The sequence below is a fragment of the Suncus etruscus genome, chromosome X, assembly GCF_024139225.1.
Source record: "Suncus etruscus isolate mSunEtr1 chromosome X, mSunEtr1.pri.cur, whole genome shotgun sequence".
In the NCBI taxonomy this organism is placed as follows: Eukaryota; Metazoa; Chordata; class Mammalia; order Eulipotyphla; family Soricidae; genus Suncus; species Suncus etruscus.
The window spans coordinates 58117533-58128684 of NC_064868.1; the positions used below are offsets into that span (position 1 = coordinate 58117533).

Below are 11152 nucleotides of genomic sequence, written 5' to 3' on the forward strand. Positions count from 1 at the left end.
AATCCAGATATTCATATGGGGTAGCATCTGAAGTTTTCTGTTGCAACTTGTAATGCAGTTGCTGGCAACTTTGCCATGAGGTGCTCATATAGGTTTTGAATATCCCTTTTTATGTAACATGCTACCAAAACATACTGTATGTAGTGGATAATGTAAGCATTAGAAAATCTTGAAAAGAAAGGATATAAAGCTATAACAACAGAATACTGACGCTTAGTAGATGAGTTAATTATTCCCTGAGGTAAAACAGTCCACTAAAATTTGTGCATAAGTGCCTATGATTTAAAGAAGAAATAGAGAATGCAAAATGGGTCCAGTCATCTGTGTGAGTAGCAGTATTATAAAAAAAAGTCTTTAATAATTATCATGACTAGATGCCAACCAATCTTTAGGAATTGCAGCAGGAGAATGAAGGCTGGGTTGGAGGGTCCCCGTTGGCATCATTGTAGCATTTACATTACACAAGTCAATAAATAATCACCATTTACCAATTTCTTTGTAATACAAAACATATGAAAATGATGTTTTAATATGCCCCAAATTAATTATTTCTCTGCTAAATTTATAATCACATTTAGATTTACTTCTTTAGGGTACCACTGTGTGATGTCCACACAGCATGGTTGGAATTCCACTGAATATATAGTGGTGATGAGTGCTGTACTGCAATGACCTTGAATAAAAATTGCTAGTCCTCTGAATTATGGGGTAGAGACATGGGAGGTAGTATTATGGGAGGAGGAATTGTCAACTCAGGGTGCCATTGGTTGTGTAGATCCTTACCCTTTAAATTCAGGAGCATGGGAGCAATATAATGCTGAAACATGTCTATATTACCTTCAGTGGTAATGTTTCTCAGACAGATGGAGAATGGTTCTCTGTCAGATGGAGGAAGATGCCATATGTCCTACACTTTGCAAGCCATCGGTATCTCCTGAACGGCCCAATTACGGGGCCAGTTCTGGAGGCATCTGAACTTGTATATATTATACTCCTAAATTGCTTGCCATCTATTTTAAGGCCATTACTATGCTCATGATATTATGTAGGCTGTAAAATTCTACCAGGGGATCTGTAGATGCTGCTAAAGGTTAGTGCTAACAAATAGTCAAATCCATGGGTGATTAAAGTGGCCAGTCATGGCAATTAAAAGATGGAAGTGTTGTATAATGCATTCTCTCTTTTTAAATGTTCATATCATAGGGACTCTTATCACTATAATTAGTTCTTCATCACAGTCTGGGTCTACTATATCTACGTGAACATTAATATCTAGTAACAGACACTTCTTTAACACAGAAGAGTCATTCACCTCTGGTCATTATTGTTTCTGAGAATTACTCAAGAGAAAAGCAGAGAAAATGTATCAGTGTTCTCCTCATTGATTCTTCTAAGTCAATTTTACCACAGTTTATTGCATCCTGAGGTCTAGATAACAAGAAGACACAGTGAAACAATCATTCTACTCCTCTTTCAGTCAGAAGACTTATCATCACATCAACTCAGTGTGCTCAGAAAGAGAAGTACCGAGGTTATGGAATGGTTATTCAAAGCACACCAGCTGGGATCCATCCAGTCCCAAATAACTGAGAAATCAACAGATGGTTTCTCTTGACTCAGCAGAGACATTTTCATTTTTGGTAATTTCACCCACCAAAAAGTGCAGCCTCAGGGCAGACAGAATTACCAGCATTGGACAATTGTATCTTTGACTCAAAATAGAGATTTTTACTGAAGTAATTGCACACTACAGAGATCTAATCCATGAAGCAGACAGGAAGACTGGCAGTGGACTGATCTTTGACTCAGATGAGGCATTTCAACCAAATAAATGTGTACATAAGAAAATCTGTACTAAAAGGCAGAACAAAGACTAGTGGTGGGTTCCTCTTGGACTAAAAGTGTCATTTTCACCATAGGTCATTGCACCTCAATAAAAAGAGAACTAAGACTAGGGGAGTGATTTTTAGCCAACTCAGCTGGGATCTACACAGCCACACCACCCCAGAAAAGTGAGGACAGACAGAAAACTGGAAGCAGGCTCCTTCTGGATTCAAAAGAGCCATATTCACCCAGGTCATTAAGCCTAAGAGAAAGAGAGCTCCAAAACAAATAGAGAGGTGTTTCAGCTACCCCAGTTGTCATCCACACAGCCATACCATCCCAAGAAACTGGGGTAGGCAGAAAGACTGGCAGGGTCTGGTTTTTGAATTAGAAGATTCATTTCTAAGCAGGTCAGTTGCTTTCAGAAGATTGCATCTCTGTGCAGACAGGGACCAGAAGTAGGCACCTATTTAACTAAGAAGATTCATTTTCTTTTTTTTTCCATAATAAATTTTATTTTGACCAAACTGGATTACAAATCTTTCACAGTACTATTTTAGGTACATATTTACATTGAATCAGGGGAATTCCCACCACCAAAGTTGTCCTTCCTTCACCTCAGTTCCCAGAATGCATCCCTTCAGGCTGCTAGTATAAGTGGTCCCCTCCATGTCTAGCTTGTTATTGACTGGGTATCGAGAAGATTCATTTTCAACCAGGTCGTTGTGTGTCCTAAGAAGAGTATGGATATAAGGTGGACAAAAGAGGGATCGTCTTTGAAACAGAAAGAGAAACACCAGAAAGAGAAGAGGGGCCTTCTAGGCACCTCATCTGGGCTGTGCCAACTAGGATCCCAAGAAACTGATGCAAACAGAAAGGCTAGTAGTGTGCTCCTCTTTGAGCCAGAATAGTCGTTTTTATTCCAGGTAATTTTATCCTGAGAAAATAATGGCCAAGAATAAAAAAAAGTCTGGACAGTACCTTCTCTTTTATAGAAAAGAGTTATTTTCATGCCACATAATTGCATCATCAGAAGAAATAGGCTGTAAAGCAGGTGAAGCAGACAGGAAGATCAGTGGCCACTGGCTAATCTTTGACTTAAAAGAGCCATTTTCACCACAAGTCTGTGCATCCTGACAAAAAGAGGAGCATCAAGATTAAGGAAGGGGTCTTCCAGACACAACTATTGGGCTCCACTTAGAAACACAATACCAAGAGAGATATACAGAAAGTGGGCAGTTTATTTTTCTAAAACTCACAAGAGCTTTTTTAATCCCAGGTCAGTGTTCCCCGAGAGAAAGTGAAGCAGCAAGACAGGGGAGCTACCACAACTGGCCTTTGCCCAGTCACACAGTCCATAGTAACTGAGGCAGATAGAATGAGTAGGAAAATGCTCCACTTTGAATTAGAAGAGTAATTTTACCTCAGTCAGTGAGTTCTGATGGAAGAAGAGTCAAGATTAGAAACGTGGTCTTCCAGCCACCACAGGTGGGATACACCCAGCCACACAGACACAAGGAATAGTGACAGACTGAGAAATCCCAAAAAAAAGATCAGAAACTGACTCGTCTTTGACTCATAAAAGCCATTTCAGGCCGGGTCAGTGCACATCAAGCGAAAATTAAGCATTAAGACAAGGGCAAAAGTCTTCCAGTCACCCTGGCTGGTCTTGGCTCAACCACACAGTCCTAAGAAACTGAGGAATACATAAAACCAGACATTGGACTCCTCCTAGTCTCACCAGAACCAGTTTCAATCCAGGTCACTCTGCATTAAAGAAGAGAGAAGCACCAAGTTGAGCGAAGGGGTGTTCCAGTCACCCCAGCTAATCTTTCACGCCTCACAGTAACACGAATCTGTTACAAACATACATACCTAAGTGTGTTTCTCTTTGTTTCAAAAGAGCCGTTTTCTTCACTTCATATGTAGCAGCAATTTCCCATTTGGAAAAATTTATTTATTAGAAAATTCTAGTAGATTAGTTTCTCTATTGTTTAGAGTTCATGTAAAAAGCAGGTTCTGGGAATTGTTGGACTTATTACCTCTGCCCCCATTTGCCCGGTATGACAATATTCCTTTTAGCATAGGCACATTAAACTGGAGGAAATCTTACATATGCAAACAAGTTCTTATCTAGTAAAGATAGGAACATATTGGTGAAGGGGGTGTTCTATTTGTGACTGTAACCCAACTATGATCAAGTTACTTAAATAAAAAATATAGAAAAAAAAGATAGGAACATATAATTTTTATACTGCAGTAGGGCTTTACACCTGAACACTTGTCATAGTGATTTGGCTTAGGCATAGAAAAAAAGTCTGGCTGGGTGAAAACTAGAGAGAAGCAGCAAAAGGCAGAAAGTGATTGGGGGGGGCAACAGAAAGCTTAGGAGAGAAAGCGCATGTGACGGAAACATAGTGAACAGGGCCATGAAATAAAAGCTAGCTGACTCCGGAAAAAAAAAAAAAGAAGATCAGACATTGACAATTCACCCCTGAACCTTTGTTACAGTCTATGGAAACAACCTTGGTTTTCTACACCATCACCAGGAATCAAACTTTTACCAGGGAAGGCCCTACTTCTGCCCTGGCATCAACTTACTCCAAAGAGGGTTCTTATGACACCATGATGACTTAGTAACAGTAACAACCCTGCTTTCAAGGCAGGGTTCTCTGCATTACCACCTAATTGTGAGATGAAACAAGAAGATGCTCCATATTACCTTGAATTTTACATAGGATCTCCACAGAAACCAGAATCTCTAACTACAGAAATTTGACAGCAACACATGTGATTGTGAAGAGCTCTTACTGGGACCACAGAAAAAGACTGGTATTTAGTATACCTGAAGGCTCTATTTGGTCTTACGCAGAATACTTCACGGATATCCCCTATTTTTAGGCCAAAGGTTTTTCCTTTCTATTGCTCTCATATTTTGTTGTGCTTATGAAAAAACAACAACTTCCGAAACACACAAACCATTTTGTATTTTTTCTCATATTTTAAAAAAGAAAATACCTTATTGAACCATCTGATATTGTATTGATGACTTTATTGGAGATACAGTAATTTTTACAAATATACCAGATACTGAACTTTTTCCTCTTTCTTTTTCAACTCTTTCATTTTATTTTTCTAGTTTTTTTCTTTTTATTTTCTTTGTATTTTGAATAACTTTGCTTTCTGTCATCTTGAAACAGATGTATTATGTCAACAATGTGATGCATTATGTATTATGCATTATGTAGTATATCAATTATATGATGCATTTTCTTTAAATTAGAAAGATAATAAACCACCACACATCAAAGTACTCAAAGATAAAGAATAAAAGAAACTCACCACAAATGGTGACTGAAGGTGATAGTTCTAAAAACCCAATCTGCTTCATGGCTTGCTGGTATGGACTTTAGAGAAGAAATTCTGATGAATTTCAAGGAGCTCAAAGACTCTTAATAAGACTCAAGTAGATATGACATTTGAAATTAGATATTTTCAAAATAATGATAGAACTGTAAAATTTCATAGAACAAATTGAAAAATTATTGAAAAATCCCAATCAGCAGTAGAATAGTGAACTGAAATATAAGTTTTACATAATGTCAGTTCAGTAGCAGAAGGTGCAAAAGAGTCTTAAAATAAATGAATAGAAGGTTGATAAAATTGTCAATATAAGCATGAAGATGGCAATAGAATATTGAATCAATTCAACAGAAAGAACAAAAGAATAGTTGGAAACTAGAGATTCTAGAACAAAACCTCATGCCAAGAAGCTACAAAAAGGATAATTACATGATTAAGGATTTTAGCAGATTTATCACAAACAAACATACAGAACTGAAAGGAGTGTTGGGGCAAAGTGAAAACTTTCACTAAAATATACGCTGATAATTTGTCCCACCAGACATTCATTCAATTTTGAAGGAGAGATCCATAGCTTCTTTGTTAAACAACAGCTCCAGGAACTTCACAGGCTGAAAACAAACATTAAAATAAAAACTGACAGGGTATTCTAAAAAAAATACAAACTCCACAAACACACCCAAATTTTATATAATTTCAGAAAATTTCATTAAATTAATCTTTTGCAATGTAAGCAGACTAAATGAACCAATTGAGAGACTAAATGTGACTAAATGAATCAGAAAATTTATCTCAACATTTTGCTGCCTGAAAGAAACATATTTGAATAGTCAAAGAAAAAAAAGACCCAAAGACAAAGGTTGTAAGACAATTTTTAAGCAAGGAATTTCATTTAAAAGGTAGGGGTGTTCATACTAATATGAGAAAACATATATTTCAGTGTTAAAAATATTCTTGGCTTGGCGACGTCATCCCGGGCACGGGCTGCGAAAAGGCGGCCGCCGCGTGGGGTGCTGTGAGCGGGAAGATTGTATATGAGCAAGAAGGTGTCTATATTCATTCATCTTGTGCAAAAATTCATGAACAGGACAGTTTGATTGCAGGCATATTGCATGCTTTAGAAAAGGATGCTGAATTATTAGTGGACTGGAGACCTCTGGATGATGCCTTAGATTCTTCTAGTATTCTCTATGCGAGAAAGATGTTCCAAGTCATAGAAATGGGAAAAGAAAATGGTCCTTCCTGTTCAGTTTGACAGACCTGAAATCAATCAAGCAAAACAAAGAGGGGATGGGCTGGTCGTATGTGGTGTTCTGTCTGAAGGACGACGTCATTCTTCCTGCGCTACACTTTCATCAAGGAGATAGCAAACTGTTGATCAAATCCCTTGAAAAATATGTGGTATTGTGTGAATCTCCACAGGAAAAAAAGAATACTTCTTGTGAATTGTCAGAATAAGAGTCTTTCACAGTCTTTTGAAAATCTTCTTGATGAACCAGCATATGGTTTGATACAAAAAGTTAAAAAGGATCCTTACACAGCAACTATGGTAGGATTTTCCAAAGTCACAAACTACATTTTTGATAGCTTAAGAGGCAATGGTCCTTCCACGCATCAGCGACCACCTTCTGAAATGGCAGATTTTCTTAGTGATGCTATCCCAGGTTTAAAGATAAACCAACAAGAAGAACCAGAATTTGAAGTCATCACAAGAATTGATTTGGGAGAATGACCAACTGTACAAAGAAGGGAACCAGTGTCCATGGAAGAATGGACGAATAACATTGATTCAGAAGGAAGAATTTTAAATGTGGAGAATATGAAACAGATGATATTTAGAGGGGGACTTTGTCATTCATTGAGAAAGCAAGCATGGAAATTTCTTTTGGGTTATTTTCCTTGAGATAGCACCAAGGAGGAAAGAACTCAATTACAAAGACAAAAAACTGATGAATACTTCCGAATAAAACTACAGTGGAAATCTGTCAGTGAGGAACAAGAGAAGAGAAATTTGAGGTTAAGAGATTATAGAAGTCTTATCGAAAAAGATGTTAACAGAACAGATCAAACAAACAAGTTTTATGAAGGCCAAGATAATCCAGGGTTGATTTTGCTTCATGACATTCTAATGACCTATTGCATGTATGATTTTGATTTAGGATATGTACAAGGAATGAGTGATTTACTTTTCCCTCTTTTATTTGTGATGGAAAATGAAGTTGATGCCTTTTGGTGCTTTGCCTTCTACATGAACCAGATGCATCAGGATTTTGAAGAACAAATGCAAGGCATGAAGACACAACTAATTCAGCTAAGTACTTTACTTCAGCTGTTGGACAGTGGATTTTGCAGTTACTTAGAATCTCAGGATTCTAGGATACCTTTACTTTTGCTTCAGATGGCTTTTAATCAGATTTAAAAGGTAATTTAGTTTTCTAGATATTCTTCGATTATGGGAGGTAATGTGGACTGAATTGCCATGTAAGAACTTCCATCTTCTTATTTGTTGTGCTATTTTGGAGTCAGAAAAGCAACAAATAATGGAAAAGCATTATGGCTTTAATGAAATACTTAAGCATATCAATGAATTGTCCATGAAAATTGATGTGGAAGATGTGCTTTGCAAGGCAGAGGCAATTTCTCTACAGATGGCAAGATGCAAGGAATTGCCACAAGCAGTTTGTGAGATTCTGGGACTTCAGGACAGTGAAGTTACAACACCAGATTCAGATGTTGGTGAAGATGAGAATGCTGGCATGGCTCCTTGTCCTACATCACCATTTCAGAGTAACTCCTTGCCTGTCCATGCTTCCGGTAGAGCCAGAGACGACACCCCGACACAGATATCAGTGTCCCCAAATGTCAGCAGATTAACACCAGCATGATCATTCTTGCTTAGTTTTTTAGGAGACACTTTGTTGAAACTCTTTCAGATTTTGAAAGGTGGATATTTAAAATCTTGGTATTGATCATGCTATAAAGTTTATGGAAAGTGTACCGATGTTCTTGCATTAAAGCTTTACAAAGATTTAAAAAAATATTCTCAAAGACAGGGAGGGCTATTTAAAAATCAAAGGATATGCATATCAGGAAGATATCACTCTAAACATATATGCAGCTTAAAGTGCCAGAAAAATGCTACACAAAACTCCTACTAGACTTGTAGAAAAACATAAAAAGCAACACAGTAGCCCAGGAGTTTCCAGCTTCCAGTCCTAAAGGCCCTACTGCCCCAACCCAGGAGAGGTTTGTGGGAACTTACTATGAACCCTCTGCTCCTCCAAACACTAGCTTGGTGAAAGTGGGGATCAGGAACCCCTGAGTCACTATTTAAACACCTGGAGTGCATGTAAAGGATACCCCCAAGTCTCTTCCCATGAGTCTCCAGCCACTAGCTTTGAAGCCACTATTACTTCTGCCTACGAAAAGTTTGCAGAAATTCCCTATATATCCTATGCCTCCCCCCAAACCTCACAGACACTTCATTTTATACTAAATGGTTTTAGATAGATCACTCCTAACATTTCTTTCCCTTAGAAAATTTACAGCCAAAAAACAAAATGAACATACAAATGAACTACTATGCAATATATTTATCCTACTTGGATAGCGCTCTCACTTAGAATAAATAAGCACAAAAACAGATATACGTCAATCACCTCTTATACAATTAAATAGACCACTTTTTTTTTAAAACACCCTGAAACTTCAGGAGTTCAAACCACCAAATGCATAGAGCAATGGAAAAACTAAGAAACATACCTGCAGCTGGGGATATGAAGAGGAATCCTTGCAAATTTCCAAGTCCTCCAAAGCACACTAGCATTATAGATAAAGGCCTAAAATAAGCATATAATGCCTTAGCAATGGAAATCAAGAAAGCACTAGCCTGTGAAATCAAGAAATCCATAGATAAACAATTCAACTAACTCAAAAAGTAGAAGATGAGAGAATATATTCCTGATCAAAAAGTAGTGTCAATCTTTGTCTCTCACTACGCTCTTGAGGCCGAATGCAAACTGATATCAGACCAAATTGCATTCAGCCTCAAGAGCATAGTCAGAGACAAATATTAAGAGCATAGTCAGAGACAAAGATTAACACTACTTTTTGATCAGGAAACATTACACTAAGAAGTACTGACTCTGATCAACATTTATGCAACAAATATAGAGCCAGTAAAATATGGAAGGCTTTTGCCCACAAACCTAGAGAAACATATGGGCTGAAATGTGATATTAGCCGGTGACTTCAATAGGCTGTTATCGTCATTAGACAAATCCACTAGACAGAACACTAGCAAAGACATTAGAGTCCTAAGTGAGAAACTAGAAGAACTAGTACTAATGGATCTGTACAAGATCTTCTATCCTCAGAAAGCTGAATACACATTCCTCTCAGGTGTACATGGAATAATCTCTAAAATATATCATGTTTTAGGATACAAATCTAACTTAAATAAAATCACAAATATAAGAATTATAGCAAGCACATATCAGACCACCACAATGCAACAGAGATCAAGATTGACTGTTAAAAGCTGATGAATAAATCTGGAGACTAAACAACATTCTACTTAACAATAGCTGGATCAAAAAAAATCAAGGAAGAAATAAAAAAAATCCTTTAGATAAATGACAATGAGGAAACAAAGTGCAAAAATCTATGAGAAACATAAAATGCATCCATTAGAGAAAACTCATAAAAATACAGACCAACATTTGGAAAAAATAAAATCTGGTACAAGACAAGGATGCTCTCTCTCAAAACTCCTATTCAACATAGAGCTGGAAGTTATTGCCATAGCGATTAGGCAAGAAAATATATCAAGGGCATCCAGATAGAAAAGAAAAAAGTCAAGTTCTCACTGTTTGCAGATGACATGATACTATATTTAGAAAACCCTAAAGACTCTACCAAAAAAACTTCTAGAAACAACAGACTTACATAGAAAATTGGCAGGCTACAAAATTAACATGCAAAAAATAATGGCCTTCTCATACACCAATAATGATAGAGAAGAAATGAATATAAAAAAACAATCCTAATAACATTAATGCCACACATACTCAAATATCTTGAAGTCAACTTAACTAAAGATGTATAGGACTTATACAAAGTAAACTACAAAACCCTGCTTCAAGAAATAAAAGAGGATATGCTGAAATGAAGGCTCTGCTCATAAATTGGGAGGATAAAATAATTAAAATGGCAATACTCCCCAAGGCATTGTACAGATTTAATGCAATCACTCTATGGAAAGCCATAATATTCTTCAAAGAAGTGGATCAAACATTCCTAAAATTCATCTGGAACAATAAACACCCAAGAAAAGCTAGAGCAACTCTTGGGAAAAGGATTATGGGAGGCATAACTTTTCCCAACTTTAAATTGTATTACAAAGCAATAGTAATTAAAACAGCATGGTTTTGGAATAAAGACAGAGCCTCTGATATTGGAATAGACTGGGTATTCAGAGAATGCTCCCCATATATACAATAATTTAATCTTTGATAAAGATAAAAGAAATGTAAAATGGAGCAAGTAAAGTCTCTTTAACAAATGGTGTTGGCACAATTGGTTAGCCACTTGCAAAAAAACGACCTCCAGCTAACATCATGCACCAAGGTCAAATGCAATTGATTTAAAGACCTTGATATCAGACCTGAAACCATAAGGTATATAGTACAACACGTAGGTAAGTAAAACACTCCAAGACATTGAAACTAAAGGCCTCTTCAAGGAAGAAACAGCACTCTCCAAACAAGTTGAAGCAGAAATACACAGATGGGACTATATTAAGCTGAGAAGCTTCTGCACCTCAAAAGAAATAATGCCTAGGATACAAAAGCCACCCACAGAATGGATGGAAGAAGCTATTCACCCAATACCCATCAGAAAAATGGTTAATGTCTAAGATATACAAGGTTCTAACAGAACTTAACAAGAAAAAACCTTTAACCCT

General features: G+C 37.0%; 1 pseudogene; it reads left to right on the forward strand.

Annotated features, from left to right (window-relative positions):
* Positions 1 to 307: 307 nt before the first annotated feature.
* Positions 308 to 8203, forward strand: LOC125998858 (TBC1 domain family member 15-like; annotated as a pseudogene).
* Positions 8204 to 11152: the final 2949 nt, after the last annotated feature.